Raw genomic sequence first — 23,297 nt, 5'->3', positions numbered from 1 at the left:
GATGAAATCAGCAGCTTGGTCCCTTAGGGATACACACCCACATTCTATTAAGAATGTGTCACAGTATTCATCGATTGCTCAAGAGATTCTGTCTTTTTTGTCGCTGGAAATGATAAAGCGCAGTTTGCACGAAACCTGACTGATTGGCTTTATACACAGCTTTTATGGAATAAAAAGAAGCTTCAGCTTCACGTCATCCACTAATTTCTTTATAATACTACCTATTAATTACATCTCCTCTACAAATTTATATGAGGTAAAATTAATAATTTTGCGACTTTTTTCGCATATAATTTCTTGAATCTGGTGAACCAGGTCAAAGAAGCCTGGAAATCGATAATGTTCATCTCGCATCCTATTCAGACGGTCCAGTCTCGTAACCGTGGATAGAACCTTTCGAATAGTTTACCTTCCATGCTTTTCCTAGTTTTATTTTGGTGTTTATTTCGCACTTGGTATAAATCTTCCTTCCATTTTTACAGATCATTCTCAGATTTTACGAAACGAATCCGGCTATGCACACTGTTTAAGTTTAGGCGTTTTCTCACTACTTCGACTACCCAAAAAATTTATAGCCTTTTCTTTCGCTCTGAAAGCTATTACTGTTCATGTTTTCTTTGTGCTTGCAAGGTTCTATATTGTTTTATATTTTAGTTATCACAACTATCATCGTTCAGACCACAATTTACGGAATCGTCTGAGTTATTTCCTGTTTCCTCTAATATTTCCACAATTTCTAACAAAATGTCAGCATCGTTCGAATGAATATTCAAGAAATTGGCTAGTAAAAAACACATATGTAGGTCTTCAGGAGAAGTAGGTGATATCGACTGCATACCACGTCCTTCCTATTACATTTTTGCAGGACTGAGAACATTAACTGGATTCCATATTATTGTGAAACTCTGGAACCTGCACAAAAACAGACGTTATCAGGAAGCATATAGGAAGAAACAACAAAGAAAATTAAATCAGTTTTATCTCCGTTGTAATTCACTTTACAAATTACGATCTCGTTGTACCGCATTATCTGTTCGCTAATGTGCCGTCAGTCAAGGACAGATGTTGGCCGTGTTGCGCATGCGCTGTCTGCTACAGCTATGGCAGGGGTTTACATTTCATCAACCGACTATCGATCTACGAATTTGGCAACTTCCAATACTTAAAAAAAAACTTACATTGTGTCTTAGCACCTAAAATTTGGACATTCTGTTTCTTTCGATGTGTTCTTCCTGTATAAAAAAGTTCAGGGCAGGTTTCGACATTTCGGAATTGACAGTCCACTTGTTAGAGGGTCGGTCCACAACAGTATTGTTTACATATGATACAAGCGTAACTGTTGCAGATTAAGACGAGGAATTGAATAATGCAACAAACGTTATAAATTTTAGTTGTTTTGAAAGTGATAAAATGTAATTACAGCTTGATGACTCCCGGTTATAGGTGACTGAGAATCATCCGTGGAACTACTAAAATCAACAGAAAAATTGTCTTTTAGTTAATGCAGAAACGTCATGAAATTTTATTAACACTAATTTTTGTTAGGCTGTTATAAGGTGGCAAGATTTTGCACCTTATTTTGCTTTCGAAGCACACTTCGACATGGAATTAGACTGAGTTTTGATATCATTTGATAGGAACAGGGCCGTTTTATTATGAATACAGAACATGACTGGCATCGACAAGTACACGTTGGCACTAATAACTGAATCTCACTTGCATGTTGGGTCATCGGCCTTAAATGTATCGTAGTTGTGAAAAGCTCAGTGAAGGAACGAAACATGGGCCCCTCTGTCGGAGGGCAGCCAGAAGCGGACGGACAGTAGTGACAACGGGGAGTCAGCTGCCGGCAGGGCGCACAAAGGCCCTTTCTGAGGCCGCAACAGCAGCAATAATATTGTAAGCGAGTGGTCGCCGATCCCAGACGCGCCGTTGGCGCCAGGCTTCATGAGGATGTGGTCGGAATGGAATGCGAGGGGAGGCAGCGTGCAATGACGGCCGGTGAATGTTTGTAGACAATGAAGAAGCCGCTTACAATGTGTTGCGGAACCGATGGGAGAAACCAAACTTGAGTTTGTGGCTGGCCAGAGCCTTTCAGAGTGAGAGGAATGGGAGTACAAACAGAGCGTACTAAGACGATGATTCGCCAGCTCTTATTCAGGTGGGAGGTAACCAGGGCTGAGCTGGAGACCCTGCAGTTTTTCAGAAAGCTGACAGAGCAGTTCGTGCTACCGAGTTGGGCATTCTTCTGTATGAGCGACCGAGCTCTGCAGACTTCTGCCAGATCCTTTGGGCTGGATAGAAATTCTGTAAGAGGCGGTAGCCCGCGTAGAGAACTTTCCTATTCGTTTAAGACGATTCTGAACCTCGCTTCTTGGCTGGGAGCTCTCATCTTGCTTTTGGTGTACAGCTTTCTTGAGAGCTCTTTCTCTACACTTGCTATTAAGGCGTTTCTAAACCCCGCCTCTTTGACTGGGCGTTCAAGTATTAGTTTGTTGTTGGAAATGAAGCTGTATAGACAGAGCTTGGGCTTAGCGGTTTCTAAACAGTAATCTGCAATCTGAGAAGTTATGTTTCAGCACTGAGACGTTACTGTCACTGCTCGCCACTAGCGTGCTGACTGAGATAGTGAGATCACCACCCGCTCCGATATCGGGGCAGATAGTTTAAATTGCTGGGATCGCTGGAAAAAGTTTCTCAGTTGAGGCTTCACGTCAACCGTAGATTCTTCTAGTTTTTCAGTACTGATGCAAAGACAGTCATTCTGCGTAGAGGATCTCAGACCACGTTATTCACATGCCTTAAGAATTAGACAGAAGATAGCCAATACTAATTTATTGCAGTCACTTTGTAACGCCGGAAATGCATATCCTCCTATTTCCATTTATTGTACCATAATTTTTTCCTTATGTTGTTACCTGAATATATAACATTTCTGTGTCTTTGTATATTGTAATTGTTTTACTATTTGTATATATATGCATTTATGTCGATGTATAATTGGTTTGTTTTGCGAATATTATTTGTATTTATACGCTGGGTCTGGCCTAGGGAAAACTATACTATCGAACGAATACATCGATAGGTCGTGTGGAGAACGAAAGTGTTTAGGATCTTTGGTAGTGTTAACTCTGCCGCGTGGAGCGCGGGCAGAGCAGTGGGAGTCTGGCTGGGGTGGTGCAGTGGAGCAGGTGTGTTGTGTGAAGCTCCCGCGAGTTGCCGCGCTTTCGGGGTTTGGCAGCATGTAATTGCGCTCGACTTGCGATGATAGTTTCTGACATGGTGTCGCGGACGGGAAGCATTAGCTGGCGCACATCAAGAGCCCGTTTCGCCTGGTGACCGTGTCGAGAAGGAGGCGCGCCAATATCCAGCTTCTGCAACAGCGACGGCCGACAATGAGTGACTGTCGCCACCTCCTCGATCGACGGCTTCAAACCTTCAATCAACCGACAGGGAAGACTGGAAGCACGTAAAGTTTTAGAACTGTATGGCAGACCTCAGCTTTTAAAACTGTTCAAATGACAAAATTACAGCAACGTAGAATGAAGCTTTGTTGCTCATTGTCCCAATTGCATTACCAAACAGGGTCCCAACCCTTTTCCGAAATGAACTCGAGTGTCGTTGAAATTCAGACGCCAGCATTAAAGTACAATCATTCCATTTCACTGCTTTAATTTCAAAGTTCAGTTTAAGTATTCATAGCTGGCTACAATATTTAGATTACGCAAGCACAAATTAAGAGTGCGAGTTTTGTTACCGTATTTTAGCTTACCTGTGACTGCAGCTCAGCTTGGTACGTACTAAATTTTACTATTGTTAATTGTTCAGAATCATTTAATTCAAGTTCAAAGCTAAACCTCTTATTTCTAAATTGCGTAGATTCAAGTAGCTTTTGAAATGATTGTTGAGGTAGTCCAAGACTAACCGTATTTTACTGAATTTCGATGTGCTTAAGAAAGAAAGCTTCTTATTAATATCAGTCACTAAATTAACTTTCAGTTTTCCGGTTTTATTAATTCTTTTGCTAAATTAAGTCAGAGTGCAGCGAAAGTTATTACTTCTGACAAACTTTCAGTTTTCACACTACACGTGTCAACCTTCAGTTGCCACGCTTCTAGTGCTAATTATATGTGTAATTACCTTTCTTTTTCAGTTACTATAGTAATTGTCCTTAGGACTGGGGACCGTAATTTCCCCCAAATCTCAAATATCTAATTACCGCTAGTTAAGTTGTTAACGTTACGGCCGCACATTTACTTTCTTCATTAACTTTACCCCTTTTCAAAATTAATTTCCACCAGTTTCATTTGCATTTTTCCTTTCATTTAGATGTAACCCTTTCCTCCCTCTTTACTGACAGATTAAGTTCGGTGACGATTGCTTTTCCCAAATATCGATTAGGTACACGCGGTTTAATTTTTCACTGTCATTAAGGTCGATAAGTGAGGGGGAGGTTACACGTGGCGATCTGGTGACAGGACAATCTTCAGATTTGAGGTTGTTATGGACACGAATTTTGCATTGTGCAAATCTCATAACAAAGTACTGGTTGCGAAATGGTCGATACGTCAGCGAGTATATTAGTGTGAAGAATCCTAATTAGATTTGGGATTTGGCATTGGAAGTAAAACCGGTAGTTTCCGGGAATTTAACTGATTTATTGAATGTTTTGATTAACGAAATCAAGAGTCAATCGGCAGAAATTAAAGCTCTGTCTGCCAAGCAAGAAGCTCAGGCTGCCAAGCAAGAAGCTCAGGCTGCCAAGCAAGTAGCTCAGTCTAAAAAAATTGAACGAATGCTAGACAATCAGAACAAAGCTATTAATGTTGTTAACAACAATGTTGAAGTTGTTAACACAAAAGTTGATAAAATCAAAGACGAGATTGTCGTGATTAATACCGAAATCGGTAATCTTAAACAGGAAATGATAGGCGTTCAGGCGGAAATTGCGTGCATAAATACTCGTTTTGATTCCGAAATTAGCAGAATCGAGAAAAGTGTAGGAGACGCAGTTGCTCCGATCATCGAGAATAAGGTGACGGAACAAATTCAATTAGTGAGAAAAGAGGATCAACAGAAGGTGGAAACTTTAAAGGCTTTAGTATCCGAAGTAGATACCAAAGTGACGAAGCAGGCTAATTGCTGCGAAGAGAAAAAGAGGGAAGTGGAAACACTTGCGACAACCACTTGCCAAGTGATTACGAGGGTGTCGGAATTAGAAAGGAAACTTGACGAAAAACAGAGCTATGTGCCAATCTGTGCACACAGTTCGGAATTGTTGATGAAAGAGGATCGGTTCGACCCCTTGAAAAAAGGCGGTATACATGCGACGGATTTCATTAAAAATTGTGAAAGAGTTTTACCCAGGTCATGGACTAATGAGAGAAAAATTAATGCGGTTATTGACGTGCTGGCTGGTGATGCCAAGCGTTGGGGCTTAAACCTCAACATTACGAACCTGACATTTGACGAGTTTAAAAATTTGTTTCTGGCTGAATACTGGTCAGAGCAAAAACAGCAAAGTGTCTGGCGCGAATTTGTCGTATCGAGGCCTTTCGATGCGAATTCGCGCGGCTCGATGAAGGAGTTGTGTGAGGGCTGGATCCGCAAGTTGGAATATTTGCGTGATCGCCGCACGGAATCCGAAATAGTCTGGGAACTCTACAAGAAGCTTCCAGATGATAAAAAACGCTACATAGGAAGCAATTACAGGACAATCAATGATTTCCTGGAAATAGTTGAGGACGAGGACAATTGGCGCAATAATCGCGACAGTGGTAGAGGCTGTGGTAACAACAACGGGTACCACAGCAACCACAACAACGATAACCATGGGAATAATGCATACCTTAACTTTGGCAGCAATAACAATAGTGGTTCGGACCGTAATAACAATCGGTACAATGCAAATAATAACAGGAATGACGGAAACCAGTATCATACTAACGTGATACGGGCTTCACAGGATAGTAAAAACCCCAGAGGGTGTGACTAGCCGCCTCAGCAGCATCCAGGGAGCGTATCTGCTGGGACGAGACAGGGAAACCATTAGCCGCGCCGGTGAGGGGCCCAGCGGGCGTGGAGAAATTTTGGCGGCCCAATAGCAGGAGAAAACCCAGGTGTCGTCGTTATGAAAATTCCGTATGGGATAATCAACGGCGGGAGAGTGTGCCAGTGTTAGGAGAAAGGAGTGCACCCACAAGTAGTAGATCAGCTGTATACACGGCAGTAGAAAAAAACATTCACTGTCAGTGAGAACAATTTAAGTAGTGTTCCGAAAATCGATTATAAAGTGGCAGCTGTAATACCCACTGCGGAACTGGAGATTGAGTTTAAGAATAATTCGCAAGTCTTGAGAGAAGATCAGATGTCGGATAAAACGTCCGTCATTGAGCGAGGGGATGCAGAGCGGGATGAGGTCTGGTTAAGGCAGTTCGGTCGCTTATACGACGAACTAAGAGATTATAGGGGCCTGTACGGGAGAAGTGTTTATAGGGAGCGCGGGCAGGATTTGCCGCGTCTCGACCCACAGCAAGATAGTAGTTGTGAAGTGATAGAAAGTTCTGGCCCTAACCGGCAGACTTTACTAGAAATACACTCCTGGAAATTGAAATAAGAACGCCGTGAATTCATTGTCCCAGGAAGGGGAAACTTTATTGACACATTCCTGGGGTCAAATACATCACATGATCACACTGACAGAACCACAGGCACATAGACACAGGCAACAGAGCATGCACAATGTCGGCACTAGTACAGTGTATAGCCACCTTTCGCAGCAATGCAGGCTGCTATTCTCCCATGGAGACGATCGTAGAGATGCTGGATGTAGTCCTGTGGAACGGCTTGCCATGCCATTTCCACCTGGCGCCTCAGTTGGACGAGCGTTCGTGCTGGACGTGCAGACCGCGTGAGACGACGCTTCATCCAGTCCCAAACATGCTCAATGGGGGACAGATCCGGAGATCTTGCTGGCCAGGGTAGTTGACTTACACCTTCTAGAGCACGTTGGGTGGCACGGGATACATGCGGACGTGCATTGTCCTGTTGGAACAGCAAGTTCCCTTGTCGGTCTAGGAATGGTAGAACGATGGGGTCGATGACGGTTTGGATGTACCGTGCACTATTCAGTGTCCCCTCGACGATCACCAGTGGTGTACGGCCAGTGTAGGAGATCACTCTCCACACCATGATGCCGGGTGTTGGCCCTGTGTGCCTCGGTCGTATGCAGTCCTGATTGTGGCGCTCACCTGCACGGCGCCAAACACGCATACGACCATGATTGGCACCAAGGCAGAAGCGACTCTCATCGCTGAAGACGACACGTCTCCATTCGTCCCTCCATTCACGCCTGTCGCGACACCACTGGAGGCGGGCTGCACGATGTTGGGGCGTGAGTGGAAGACGGCCTAACGGTGTGCGGGACCGTAGCCCAGCTTCATGGAGACGGTTGCGAATGGTCCTCACCGATACCCCAGGAGCAACAGTGTCCCTAATTTGCTGGGAAGTGGCGGTGCGGTCCCCTACGGCACTGCGTGGGATCCTTCGGTCTTGGCGTGCATCCGTGCGTCGCTGCGGTCCGGTCCCAGGTCGAAGGGCACGTGCACCTTCCGCCGACCACTGGCGACAACATCGATGTACTGTGGAGACCTCACGCCCCACGTGTTGAGCAATTCGGTGGTACGTCCACCCGGCCTCCCGTATGCCCACTATACGCCCTCGCTCAAAGTCCGTCAACTGCACATACGGTTCACGTCCACGCTGTCGCGGCATGCTACCAGTGTTAAAGACTGCGATGGAGCTCCGTATGCCACGGCAAACTGGCTGACACTGACGGCGGCGGTGCACAAATGCTGCGCAGCTAGCGCCATTCGACGGCCAACACCGCGGTTCCTGGTGTGTCCGCTGTGCGGTGCGTGTGATCATTGCTTGTACAGCCCTCTCGCAGTGTCCGGAGCAAGTATGGTGGGTCTGTCACACCGGTGTCAATGTGTTTTTTTTCCATTTCCAGGAGTGTAGTTAATGTTAATGGGGAGCACGAGCAAGATGCGTCGTGTTTCGTCCAGCAGGAGTTGAATGTTGAAGTAGTAACGGAAGGTTCTGGCCCTAACCGGCAGACTTTACCGAAAGTTGTAGTGGTAGAAGTAGCCGACCCATCCGACGCGAGCATCCAGTTTAAACATTGCGAGAGTATTAAGGAGAAAGATTACGAAAATTTTAGTGATAGCCGGACACGATTGGTAGAAAAGCATGTGGATTACAGCGTGTATGAGGTTAGAGCTGACGTTATGCGGTCAGACGGTAGAAGTGTGGGTTGCGCAAATCCAGAGGAAGTAATTTCAGATGCTACTGGGCACATTCCTCTAGGTAGATTGGCAGATGAGATCAATCTGGCCAAAGAGGAATCAACAAAGGTGACAATTAGTGAATTGATAGCAAAGCAACACTCACTAGTTGACGAGTTACAGGAAAAGGTTTCGGTATTGGAGGCGAAGCTACAGACTAAGCCTCAGGACAAACGTGTTGAAATTAAAACTGTATGTGAACAGAGGCTGAAAAAGCCGCCAGATAAGCCGAATTTAGGATCAAAGCCGGATGGTTTTTTCTGGAATGACCTGGATATAGACGAGGATCTACTGTGGGAAAATAATGAAACAGTCGAGGACAAGTGTAGACAGATAGTAGTGTCTGTTAATATGCACGACCTACAGCTAAACGTGTTGATTGACACCGGTGCAGAATTGAGTGCTGTATCTGGGAAAATATTTGAGTTACTGAAAAACAGACCCGGCATCGTAGTTATGCCAGTAACAGGAGTGAAAATTATTGGTGCTACTGGGAAAGCCAGTAAACCGGTCACAAAACAGATTTTTGTCAACTTCGAGATATGTGGGGCACGATTTGAGCAAGAGTTTGTCGTCGTGCCAGACTTAACTACGGAAGTAATTATCGGGTTAGATTGGCTATTAAAGTACCGTGCAGTGATTAATTGCGAAAGCAAAAGTTTGACATGTACGTCCCAAGATAAAACAATACTAGGTAGTTTTGACGAGGCAGGAGACGGTGTGCATAGGCAATACCAGCCTATACACATTGTTAACTGTCCGGATGACATTGACGCAGGAATGAATTTGAACTGCTGTGACGTGAGGAATCTCAGCATTGACAATAGAGCAGAAAGTGAATTGGAAAGTATTGTAGACGGTGTGTCAAACGTAACACACGAACAAAGACGAGGCCTGTATGAAGTAATAATGAGGAATAAGAGTGTGTTTTCAGACAATCCGGGACTAGTGGAAGAGATAATCAAATTCCCTCCACGGATTGACATTAGTATTGGTGTGAAAAAGGATCGTTTGCGTGAAGTAATGAAGCTAAAAGCCGATGCTCGCATGCGTCGTCATGACGCTAAAGCGCGTTTTGCTAAGTTTGCAATCGGAGACTTAGTACTTGTAAAAGCTCATGAGAAATCGAGCGAGATAGACAATGAAATCCCTAAATTTAAGTTTGTTTATAATGGACCATATAAAGTCATTGGTATACCTCACACAAATGCTTATTGCTTAGAGTATCCAAGCTCTGGAAAGCTATTAGGTATACGGAACATTGTAGACCTGAAATTGTACCAACCAAGGATTGATTAGTACCACAGATAGGGTAATTTGTACAGTATGTAAATATAGAGTGTAAGATTTAAGGTTTGCTAGATTGCCATGCTTTTTCCTGACCAAGAGGACATTAAAGAAGTTGTAATTAATAAGTAATTAATTTTACTAAATGAGTTAAGAGAGAGTGATTATTTGTCAGTTGAAAAATCCAAGCTGCTAGTTTGAGTTTTCAGCTGAGTCACAGTAGATTAAGGAATGTAAATATGATTTTGTAACTAGCTGTAAGATTTCAAGGATATGTGTTTTACTAGTCACTGCCGATGTACTTAGACGCTGTTTGAAGTTTCAGGCTAGTACATGCATGTGATGATGGACAGTGTTGAGTTATCCACTGTGATAGTATTGATGGACTCCTTGAGATTACTCGGGAGTGAGGTTTTCCGAAAGAATTCAGTGAAACGGACATTCTGGAGATGCCGTTACACAGGGCGAGTGAGATCAAGCGTGCCGCACAGGCGGGCGCAACAATACTGGCGAGGCGGGGTCGCTGTCGGCTCTTGTGCCGCTGTCGGCATTCTTTGTACTTGTGAGTACGGAAGGCGGAGTTGTTTTTCTTCCCGGACAGCTGATGTGAAAGAATTCTGCTGTCAATATTTATGTTTTTTCGATCTGATGTGTATTATTTTCTTGTTTACCATTTAAGTGGACTCTCATGGCGAGAGTATTAATTATGAAAAGGTTATATAAAATGTGTATTCTATGTAATTAATTATTAATTTGCATATTTGATATACCTGGTTTTTATGACCATGTACTCTGATTAATTTTGTAAATAGTATTCCATTTCTTGATACTGTTAGGAATTTTGACAATTTTAGAATAGCTACACCATTTTCTATGTTTTCTATGAATTTTAATATGTTTTCAACCTGTTTTATTTTGTGCAAGATGACAGAGTGGAATAAGATTAGGAGTGTCTCCACTCAATTATTATGGTCCAAAAATTGGTTTATGGTTAATTAAACGAATGCTAAATTTTGTTGTTGTTTTGAGCATATGCATTTCCGCTGTTACTTTTTTGGGACATTTTCTGAGTCTGTTTAGGTTACACGAACATCATCAGACAATGTGGTGCACGTGTAATGCCGGAAATGCATATCCTCCTATTTCCATCTATTGTACCATAATTTTTTCCTTATGTTGTTACCTGAATATATAACATTTCTGTGTCTTTGTATATTGTAATTGTTTTACTATTTGTATATATATGCATTTATGTCGATGTATAATTGGTTTGTTTTGTGAATATTATTTGTATTTATACGCTGGGTCTGGCCTAGGGAAAACTATACTATCGAACGAATACATCGATAGGTCATGTGGAGAACAAAAGTGTTTAGGATCTTTGGTAGTGTTAACTCTGCCGCGTGGAGCGCGGGCAGAGCAGTGGGAGTCTGGCTGGGGTGGTGCAGTGGAGCAGGTGTGTTGTGTGAAGCTCCCGCGAGTTGCCGCGCTTTCGGGGTTTGGCAGCATGTAATTGCGCTCGACTTGCGATGATAGTTTCTGACATGGTGTCGCGGATGGGAAGCATTAGCTGGCGCACATCAAGAGCCCGTTTCGCCTGGTGACCGTGTCGAGAAGGAGGCGCGCCAATATCCAGCTTCTGCAACAGCGACGGCCGACAATGAGTGACTGTCGCCACCTCCTCGATCGACGGCTTCAAACCTTCAATCAACCGACAAGGAAGACTGGAGGCACGTAAAGTTTTAGAACTGTATGGCAGACCTCAGCTTTTAAAACTGTTCAAATGACAAAATTACAGCAACGTAGAATGAAGCTTTGTTGCTCATTGTCCCAATTGCATTACCAAACAGGGTCCCAACCCTTTTCCGAAATGAACTCGAGTGTCGTTGAAATTCAGACGCCAGCATTAAAGTACAATCATTCCATTTCACTGCTTTAATTTCAAAGTTCAGTTTAAGTATTCATAGCTGGCTACAATATTTAGATTACGCAAGCACAAATTAAGAGTGCGAGTTTTGTTACCGTATTTTAGCTTACCTGTGACTGCAGCTCAGCTTGGTACGTACTAAATTTTACTATTGTTAACTGTTCAGAGTCATTTAATTCAAGTTCAAAGCTAAACCTCTTATTTCTAAATTGCGTAGATTCAAGTAGCTTTTGAAATGATTGTTGAGGTAGTCCAAGACTAACCGTATTTTACTGAATTTCGATGTGCTTAAGAAAGAAAGCTTCTTATTAATTTCAGTCACTAAATTAACTTTCAGTTTTCCGGTTTTATTAATTCTTTTGCTAAATTAAGTCAGAGTGCAGCGAAAGTTATTACTTCTGACAAACTTTCAGTTTTCACACTACACGTGTCAACCTTCAGTTGCCACGCTTCTAGTGCTAATTATATGTGTAATTACCTTTCTTTTTCAGTTACTATAGTAATTGTCCTTAGGACTGGGGACCGTAATTTCCCCCAAATCTCAAATATCTAATTACCGCTAGTTAAATTGTTAACGTAACGGCCACACATTTACTTTCTTCATTAACTTTACCCCTTTTCAAAATTAATTTCCACCAGTTTCATTTGCATTTTCCTTTCATTTAGATGTAACCCTTTCCTCCCTCTTTACCGACAGATTAACTTCGGTGACGATTGCTTTTCGCAAATTTCCATTAGGTACACGCGGTTTAATTTTTCACTGTCATTAAGGTCGATAAGTGAGGGGGAGGTTACACGTGGCGACCTGGTGACAGGACAATCTTCAGATTTGAGGTTGTTATGGACACGAATTTTGCATTGTGCAAATCTCATAACAAAGTACTGGTTACGAAATGGTCGATACGTCAGCGAGAATATTAGTGTGAGGAATCCTTATTAGATTTGAGATTTGGCATTTATATTGAAAAATATTAAAATGAGTGAAGGAACAATTGCCAAAATTTGGTAGACTTGGATACGGAACAATCGGTCGAACAGTGGGAAACGCGCACCGCGGTACCCATTGTTCAGGGGCAGGCGGCTAGCATGAAAGACGCGACCGCCGAAACGCAACAAAGAGCAGAAATGGAATTCCAAACTTTACAAATTGTTTCGGAATCGGAAGTGAAAATCAAATCTGAATCCCTTGATGACGAATACGGGGGGACAATTAAAGAGGAAGCCGCTGCGGAAGTAAAACCGGTAGTTTTCGGGAATTTAACTGATTTATTGAATGTTTTGATTAACGAAATCAAGAGTCAATCGGCAGAAATTAAAGCTCTGTCTGCCAAGCAAGAAGCTCAGGCTGCTAAGCAAGTAGCTCAGTCTAAAAAAATTGAACGAATACTAGACAATAAGAACAAAGCTATTAATGTTGTTAACAACAATGTTGAAGTTGTTAACACAAAAGTTGATAAAATCAAAGACGAGATTGTCGTGATTAATACCGAAATCGGTAATCTTAAACAGGAAATGATAGGCGTTCAGGCGGAAATTGCGTGCATAAATACTCGTTTTGATTCCGAAATTAGCAGAATCGAGAAAAGTGTAGGAGACGCAGTTGCTCCGATCATCGAGAATAAGGTGACGGAACAAATTCAATTAGTGAGGAAAGAGAATCAACAGAAGGTAGAAACTTTAAAGGCTTTAGTATCCGAAGTAGATACCAAAGTGACGAAGCAGGCTAATACCTGCGAAGAGAAAAAGAGGGAATTGGAAACGCTTGCGACAACCACTTGCCAAGTGATTACGAGGGTGTCGGAATTAGAAAGGAAACTTGACGAAAAACAGAGCTATGTGCCAATCTGTGCACACAGTTCGGAATTGTTGATGAAAGAGGATCGGTTCGACCCCTTGAAAAAAGGCGGTATACATGCGACGGATTTCATTAAAAATTGTGAAAGAGTTTTACCCAGGTCATGGACTAATGAGAGAAAAATTAATGCGGTTATTGACGTGCTGGCTGATGATGCCAAGCGTTGGGGCTTAAACCTCAACATTACGAACCTGACATTTGACGAGTTTAAAAATTTGTTTCTGGCTGAATACTGGTCAGAGCAAAAACAGCAAAGTGTCTGGCGCGAATTTGTCGTATCGAGGCCTTTCGATGCGAATTCGCGCAGCTCGATGAAGGAGTTGTGTGAGGGCTGGATCCGCAAGTTGGAATATTTGCGTGATCGCCGCACGGAATCCGAAATAGTCTGGGAACTCTACAAGAAGCTTCCAGATGATACAAAACGCTACATAGGAAGCAATTACAGGACAATCAATGATTTCCTGGAAAGAGTTGAGGACGAGGACAATTGGCGCAATAATCGCGACAGTGGTAGAGGCCGTGGTAACAACAACGGGTACCACAGCAACCACAACAACGATAACCATGGGAATAATGCATACCTTAACTTTGGCAGCAATAACAATAGTGGTTCGGACCGTAATAACAATCGGTACAATGCAAATAATAACAGGAATGACGGAAACCAGTATCATACTAACGTGATACGGGCTTCACAGGATAGTAATAACGCCAGAGGGTGTGACCAGCCGCCTCAGCAGCATCCAGGGAGCGTATCTGCTGGGACGAGACAGGGAAACCGTTAGCCGCGCCGGTGAGGGGCCCAGCGGGCGTGGAGAAATTTTGGCGGCCCAATAACAGGAGAAAACCCAGGTGTCGTCGTTATGAAAATTCCGTATGGGATAATCAACGGCGGGAGAGTGTGCCAGTGTTAGGAGAAAGGAGTGCACCCACAAGTAGTAGATCAGCTGTATACACGGCAGTAGAAAAAACATTCACTGTCAGTGAGAACAATTTAAGTAGTGTTCCGGAAATCGATTATAAAGTGGCAGCTGTAATACCCACTGCGGAACTGGAGATTGAGTTTAAGAATAATTCGCAAGTGTTGAGAGAAGATCAGATGTCGGATAAAACGTCCGTCATTGAGCGAGGGGATGCAGAGCGGGATGAGGTCTGGTTAAGGCAGTTCGGTCGCTTATACGACGAACTAAGAGATTATAGGGGCCTGTACGGGAGAAGTGTTTATAGGGAGCGCGGGCAGGATTTGCCGCGTCTCGTCCCACAGGAAGATAGTAGTTGTGAAGTGATAGAAAGTTCTGGCCCTAACCGGCAGACGTTACTAGAAATAGTTAATGTTAATGGGGAGCACGAGCAAGATGCGTCGTGTTTCGTCCAGCAGGAGTTGAATGTTGAAGTAGTAACGGAAGGTTCTGGCCCTAACCGGCAGACTTTACCGAAAGTTGTAGTGGTAGAAGTAGCCGACCCATCCGACGCGAACATCCAGTTTAAACATTGCGAGAGTATTAAGGAGAAAGATTACGAAAATTTTAGTGATAGCCAGACACGATTGGTAGAAAAGCATGTGGATTACAGCGTGTATGAGGTTAGAGCTGACGTTATGCGGTCAGACGGTAGCAGTGTGAATTGCGCAGATCCAGAGGAAGTAATTTCAAATGCTACTGGGCACATTCCTCTAGGTAGATTGGCAGATGAGATCAATCTGGCCAAAGAGGAATCAACAAAGGTGACAATTAGTGAATTGATAGCAAAGCAACACTCACTAGTTGACGAGTTACAGGAAAAGGTTTCGGTATTGGAGGCGAAGCTACAGACTAAGCCTCAGGACAAACGTGTTGAAATTAAAACTGTATGTGAACAGAGGCTGAAAAAGCCGCCAGATAAGCCGAATTTAGGATCAAAGCCGGATGGTTTTTTCTGGAATGACCTGGATATAGACGAGGATCTACTGTGGGAAAATAATGAAACAGTCGAGGACAAGTGTAGACAGATAGTAGTGTCTGTTAATATGCACGACCTACAACTAAACGTGTTGATTGACACCGTTGCAGAATTGAGTGCTGTATCTGGGAAAATATTTGAGTTACTGAAAGACAGACCTGGCATCGTAGTTATGCCACTAACAGGAGTGAAAATTATCGGTGCTACTGGGAAAGCCAGTAAACCGGTCACAAAACAGATTTTTGTCAACTTCGAGATATGTGGGGCACGATTTGAGCAAGAGTTTGTCGTCGTGCCAGACTTAACTACGGAAGTAATTATCGGGTTGGATTGACTATTAAAGTACCGTGCAGTGATTAATTGCGAAAGCAAAACTTTTACATGTACGTCATAAGATAAAACAATAGTAGTTAATTTTGACGATGCAGGAGACGGTGTGCATAGGCAATACCAGCCTATACACATTGTTAACTGTCCGGATGGCATTGACGCAGGAATGAATTTGAACTGCTGTGACGTGAGGAATCTCAGCATTGACAATAGAGTAGAAAGTGAATTGGAAAGTATTGTAGACGGTGTGTCAAACGTAACACACGAACAAAGACGAGGCCTGTATGAAGTAATAATGAGGAATAAGAGTGTGTTTTCAGACAAACCGGGACTAGTGGAAGAGATAATCAAATTCCCTCCACGGATTGACATTAGTATTGGTGTGAAAAAGGATCGTTTGCGTGAAGTAATGAAGCTAAAAGCCGATGCTCGCATGCGTCGTCATGATGCTAAAGCGCGTTTTGCTAAGTTTGCAATCGGAGACTTAGTACTTGTAAAAGCTCATGAGAAATCGAGCGAGATAGACAATGAAATCTCTAAATTTAAGTTTGTTTATAATGGACCATATAAAGTCATTGGTATACCTCACACAAATGCTTATTGCTTAGAGTATCCAAGCTCTGGAAAGCTATTAGGTATACGGAACATTGTAGAACTGAAATTGTACCAACCAAGGATTGATTAGTACCACAGATAGGGTAATTTGTACAGTATGTAAATATAGAGTGTAAGATTTAAGGTTTGCTAGATTGCCATGCTTTTTCCTGACCAAGAGGACATTAAAGAAGTTGTAATTAATAAGTAATTAATTTTACTAAATGAGTTAAGAGAGAGTGATTATTTGTCAGTTGAAAAATCCAAGCTGCTAGTTTGAGTTTTCAGCTGAGTCACAGTAGATTAAGGAATGTAAATATGATTTTGTAACTAGCTGTAAGATTTCAAGGATATGTGTTTTACTAGTCACTGCCGATGTACTTAGACGCTGTTTGAAGTTTCAGGCTAGTACATGCGTGTGTTGATGGACAGTGCTGAGTTATCCACTGTGATAGTATTGATGGACTCCTTGAGATTACTCGGGAGTGAGGTTTTCCGAAAGAATTCAGTGAAACGGACATTCTGGAGATGCCGTTACACAGGGCGAGTGAGATCAAGCGTGCCGCACAGGCGGGCGCAACAATACTGGCGAGGCGGGGTCGCTGTCGGCTCTTGTGCCGCTGTCGGCATTCTTTGTACTTGTGAGTACGGAAGGCGGAGTTGTTTTTCTTCCCGGACAGCTGATGTGAAAGAATTCTGCTGTCAATATTTATGTTTTTTCGATCTGATGTGTATTATTTTCTTGTTTACCATTAAGTGGACTCTCATGGCGAGAGTATTAATTATGAAAAGGTTATATAAAATGTGTATTCTATGTAATTAATTATTAATTTGCATATTTGATATACCTGGTTTTTATGACCATGTACTCTGATTAATTTTGTAAATAGTATTCCATTTCTTGATACTGTTAGGAATTTTGACAATTTTAGAATAGCTACACCATTTTCTATGTTTTCTATGAATTTTAATATGTTTTCAACCTGTTTTATTTTGTGCAAGATGACAGAGTGGAATAAGATTAGGAGTGTCTCCACTCAATTATTATGGTCCAAAAATTGGTTTATGGTTAATTAAACGAATGCTAAATTTTGTTGTTGTTTTGAGCATATGCATTTCCGCTGTTACTTTTTTGGGACATTTTCTGAGTCTGTTTAGGTTACACGAACATCATCAGACAATGTGGTGCACGTGTAATGCCGGAAATGCATATCCTCCTATTTCCATCTATTGTACCATAATTTTTTCCTTATGTTGTTACCTGAATATATAACATTTCTGTGTCTTTTATATTGTAATTGTTTTACTATTTGTATATATATGCATTTATGTCGATGTATAATTGGTTTGTTTTGTGAATATTATTTGTATTTATACGCTGGGTCTGGCCTAGGGAAAACTATACTATCGAACGAATACATCGATAGGTCGTGTGGAGAACAAAAGTGTTTAGGATCCTTGGTAGTGTTAACTCTGCCGCGTGGAGCGCGGGCAGAGCAGTGGGAGTCTGGCTGGGGTGGTGCAGTGGAGCAGGTGTGTTGTGTGAAGCTCCCGCGAGTTGCCGCGCTTTCGGGGTTTGGCAGCATGTAATTGCGCTCGACTTGCGATGATAGTTTCTGACATGGTGTCGCGGACGGGAAGCATTAGCTGGCGCACATCAAGAGCCCGTTTCGCCTGGTGACCGTGTCGAGAAGGAGGCGCGCCAATATCCAGCTTCTGCAACAGCGACGGCCGACAATGAGTGACTATCGCCACCTCCTCGATCGACGGCTTCAAACCTTCAATCAACCGACAAGGAAGACTGGAGGCACGTAAAGTTTTAGAACTGTATGGCAGACCTCAGCTTTTAAAACTGTTCAAATGACAAAATTACAGCAACGTAGAATGAAGCTTTGTTGCTCATTGTCCCAATTGCATTACCAAGCAGGGTCCCTTCCTTTTCCGAAATGAACTCGAGTGTCGTTGAAATTCAGACGCCAGCATTAAAGTACAATCATTGCATTTCACTGCTTTAATTTCAAAGTTCATTTTAAGTATTCATAGCTGGCTACAATATTTAGATTACACAAGCACAAATTAAGAGTGCGAGTTTTGTTACCGTATTTTAGCTTACCTGTGACTGCAGCTCAGCATGGAACGTACTAAATTTTACTATTGTTAATTGTTCAGAATCATTTAATTCAAGTTCAAAGCTAAACCTCTTATTTCTAAATTGCGTAGATTCAAGTAGCTTTTGAAATGATTGTTGAGGTAGTCCAAGACTAACCGTATTTTACTGAATTTCGATGTGCTTAAGAAAGAAAGCTTCTTATTAATTTCAGTCACTAAATTAACTTTCAGTTTTCCGGTTTTATTAATTCTTTTGCTAAATTAAGTCAGAGTGCAGCGAAAGTTATTACTTCTGACAAACTTTCAGTTTTCACACTACACGTGTCAACCTTCAGTTGCCACGCTTCTAGTGCTAATTATATGTGTAATTACCTTTCTTTTTCAGTTACTATAGTAATTGTCCTTAAGACTGGCGACCGTAATTTCCCCCAAATCTCAAATATCTAATTACCGCTAGTTAAGTTGTTAACGTAACGGCCGCACATTTACTTTCTTCATTAACTTTACCCCTTTTCAAAATTAATTTCCACCAGTTTCATTTGCATTTTTCCTTTCATTTAGATGTAACCCTTTCCTCCCTCTTTACTGACAGATTAACTTCGGTGACGATTGCTTTTCCCAAATTTCCATTAGGTACACGCGGTTTAATTTTTCACTGTCATTAAGGTCGATAAGTGAGGGGGAGGTTACAACTTCATGTCTGTGTGTGTCCGCTGGACGCTCTGTAACTTGTTGTTCATGTTCATTACATGAATGTTACTCCAAAAAAATTGTTTTTTCAAGACTAGAATTTATGCCTTCAGTAGAAGCATAACTCAACCTCAATCATTAAATTTGGTCATGTTGTTGTTGTTGTGGTCTTCAGTCCTGAGACTGGTTTGATGCAGCTCTCCATGCTACTCTATCCTGTTCAAGATGTTTCATCTCCCAGTATATACTGCAGTCTACATCCTTCTGAATCTGCTTAATTTATTCATCTCCTGGTCTCCCTCTACCGTTTTTACCCTCCACGTTGCCCTCCGATACTAAATTGGTGATCCCTTGATACCTCAAAACATGTCCTACCCACCGATCCCTTCTTCTAGTCACGTTGTGCCACAAACTGCTCTTCTCCCGCATTCTATTCAATACTTCCTCATTAGTTATGTGATCTACCCATCGAATCTTCAACATTCTTCTGTAGCACCGCATTTCGAAAGCTTCTATTCTCTTCTTGTCCAAACTATTTATCGTCCATGTTTCACTTCCATTCATGGCTACACTCCATACAAGTACTTTCATAAACGGTTTCCTCACACTCAAATCCATACTCGATGTTAACAAATTTAAATTTGGTCATATGTCATGCATTTATCCATATCGAATGGAGGAAGTATTTGATCTATGTCAGCTGGGCATGAGACTGAATACTTGGTCAACCTCACATTGACCGGAACATTCCTCTGGATAAATTCATATTGCAGGGCACTCTTGTTGGGTAACAGTTAACGTTTTTTATAACTCGTGCTGTAAGTATCTTCTCCAAGGGGTTATTTATGAGTGCAGGGAGGTATTTTAAAATACCGTTTTATAAATTCTGTTGAGTAATTAATACACTGATAGATGCTCATAGTTCGCATACCTCGAAACTGCGCAATATAGAAATGTAAAATCAATACACGCATGTAACTAAGTAGAGCGAACCACTTGGGAAGTGTTAGAGTATTAAAACATAGAAATATAAAAAAAATCTCCTATGATTCTACCGTAATAGGTGCCTAAGTACAGTGTCGATCACAGCTGCATCATTTCATGTACTTACATGTCAGTATCATCCCTTTAACCACTAGCGATGTTTATATCCGTCCATAGTCGCCGTGCCTCCAGTGCTAATGACGTATATATGCGACATGAACAGAGCGTGCCAAGAGCGCTAACGTTAGATACATGCATTCTTACTGGAAAGAGTGCTTCAGTCGGCAGATTTAATCTCAACCTGATATGTAAGATTTTAGAGGCATCTGGTGGTCGTCGATCAGAAGAGGAAAATACATTGCAGCTCCGAGAAAAATACTTCTCAACCACCGTCGAATCGTCGGTAAAACAACACGGATCTGTTAGGAGATGCATCGTGTGTAGAAAGAACAAAAAACGAAAGGAATCGCGTTACTGTTGAAATCAATGGAAGGGGAACTGTGTGTTGACTCGTTTCGAAATATATCACACAAAAATATCTTTCTGAAATGTGCTTCTTTGTCCCGTTATCTAGTTTTAGAAGCGTCAGCAATAAATAATGTTCAAAGTACAGTTTATTGTGAGAACGTATTGGTGAAAATAATTGCAGAGAAGCTTGCGATAATAACTCAGCGCAGCAGGCGTGGCAGTGCTGAGCGCTATATCGTGCCTAGCATGGCGGGCCTGTTGCGTGGAGCGCCCCTACCAGACACGGATAGATGTACGCAGCCGGCCGGTGTGGCGGAGCGGTTCTAAGCGCTTCAGTCTGGAACCGCGCGACCGCAACGGTCGCAGGTTCGAATCCTGCCTCGGGCATGGATGTGTGTGATGTCCTTAGGTTAGTTAGGTTTAAGTGGTTGTAAGTTCTAGGGGATTGATGACCTCAGATGTTAAGTCCCATAGTGCTCTGAACCATTTGAACCATTTTGATGTACGCACTGTTATGATGCACTCAGCAGTGAAAGGGCTGAAAGGGTGGTCGAAGCATGACTGTTAGACTATAAAACCAACAGCAGAGTAATCGCTGCACGTTCTGGTCCGTGCCCACTATGATTTTCAAGTTATAATTGACGGGTGGTGGGCAAGGATGCAATTATTGACATTACGATATTTATAAAATTACTGACAAGAAAGAAAAATTACACGAAAATGGTGACTATAATATAAATATAAAATTCACAAAAAGTGTGACGAGTTAAACACTGGTCAGCCACAACATTATGACCACCAATTTACTATCCATATAAATCCGCCCAGGCGATAGCAGCGTCACTTGGTCAGACACACGAACGGTGCATGTAGTATCAGTGAGCGTGTTGTTCGTGTGTAGAATGGAGAATGCGCGCCATCTCTCTGAGTTTGATAGAGACAGATTCCGACGGCCCGCAGACTCGGCACACCATTTCGGAAACTAAGTGACTTGTCTGGAGCCCGAGGAGTGCTATGATGAGTGTCTTCAACACATGCCGAGACCAAGGTGAAACCACGTCCAGACATTGTGAGGTTGGGCGACCACCCCTCATTACAGATGTCGGACGTCGTAGGCTGGCCAAATTGGTAAAACAGGATAGGCAGCGTACTGTGGCGGAACTAACATCAGACTTTAATGCTGGTAGGAGTACAAGTGTGTCTCACTACACAGCGCACCGAACACTCCTAACAATGGCCGTCCCCAGCCGCGATACATTCATGTGCCAATGTTAACACCGCGACATTGGCAACTATGACTGAAATGGGCAAGTGAGCACCGGCTCTGGACGATGGCGCAGTGGCAGAGCGTTGCATGATCTGATGAATGCCGATTTCTTCTTCATGATGCCGATGCGAGGGCGCGAATCTGTCGTATTCCAGGGGAACCGATCCTTGACACCTGTACCGCGGGACGGAGGAAAGCTGGCGGCGGCTCCATTATGTTCTGGGAAACATTCACGTGGGCATCCATGGGACCAGTGGAGCTCTTGCAAGGCACCATAATGGCCAAGGAGTGTCGTACATTTATTGCAGACTAGGTACACCCCTTCATGACGATCACGTTTCCCAACGCCAGTGGCGATATTCAACAACATAATGCGGCCTGTCACAAGGGGTGGAGTGTGATGGATTGGTCCGAAGAACACACTAGCGAGTTTCAGTTTTTGTGGTGGCCGTCCAACTCTCCAGATCTAAGTCCGATCCAACACATCGTGGATGTGACTGAACGTGACGTCAGAGCTCATCGCCTCCCTCCCCAGGATTTACGGTAGTTACGTGGTTTGTGTGTGCAGACGTGATTCCAACTCCCTACAGTGACCAACGAAGGCCTCGTTGCTTCTATGCCACAATGCGTCGCCGCTGTTATGCGTGCCAAAAGTAGACATACCGGCTATTATGTACGTGGTCATAAAGTTCTGGCTGATCAATGCATATTTTGAATAAGTGAATACTGATAAGAAGAGTGTTTCATCTGCATATTAAAACTATTGTTAGTCGCTATTGATCGTCCACCGTGTCTTAGGTGACACCTCCCAGCAGGTGTGCGTAGCACAGCCGATATCGAAGCAGGAGCTTAGATGGCCATGGAGAAGAGGACGAGCCTGTTTAAACAATATTCTGTGTAGAACACAATTAAGGTTTCTCCATCGACACATTAGTAGTACTAAAACTCTAAATTTGTGTTATTTAAAGTGGGCAATCGAATAAATAATTAACTCGTGTTGCTCACAGTGTGATACGCCGAGAGAATTTTTCTTTTTGCTATAAATGTCTATTTCTTTCTGTATACGGAACAAATTTCTCTTGGGTGAGATGTGCAGCAGTTCCATGTTATGGTTAATATCTTGCAGGGACTTTCTTTTTGTACCAGTGTACACACAGAGAGCTGTCTTTTCCTAGGAATATATGTGTTTCTGAGACGTATTGCACGAGAGGCCCATCTGGCCAATGAAATATTGGTCACAGTTACTGTATTTATCTTTATATCACGTATGTCAAGTTTGGGACCAATTTTATGCCAAAGACGTGATGTTAAAGTGTTCGTAATTTGGAAGCCTATCTTTACGTTTGGTTTTGGAAAGCATTGTCCGATTTTTCATGGTACTTGGTCGTTAAATGTGATGGCTACATACTTTGGTTTTAGCTTTCCTTTATTGTACTTAGTCAAGGTTTTGTCATTAGCATTTTGTGAGAGCTTCTTTCCTTGAAACTTATTATAAATACTAGT

This window comes from Schistocerca piceifrons, chromosome X (genome assembly GCF_021461385.2).
Source record: "Schistocerca piceifrons isolate TAMUIC-IGC-003096 chromosome X, iqSchPice1.1, whole genome shotgun sequence".
Lineage (NCBI taxonomy): Eukaryota > Metazoa > Arthropoda > Insecta > Orthoptera > Acrididae > Schistocerca > Schistocerca piceifrons.
Note: the sequence above shows the minus strand (reverse complement) of the source record.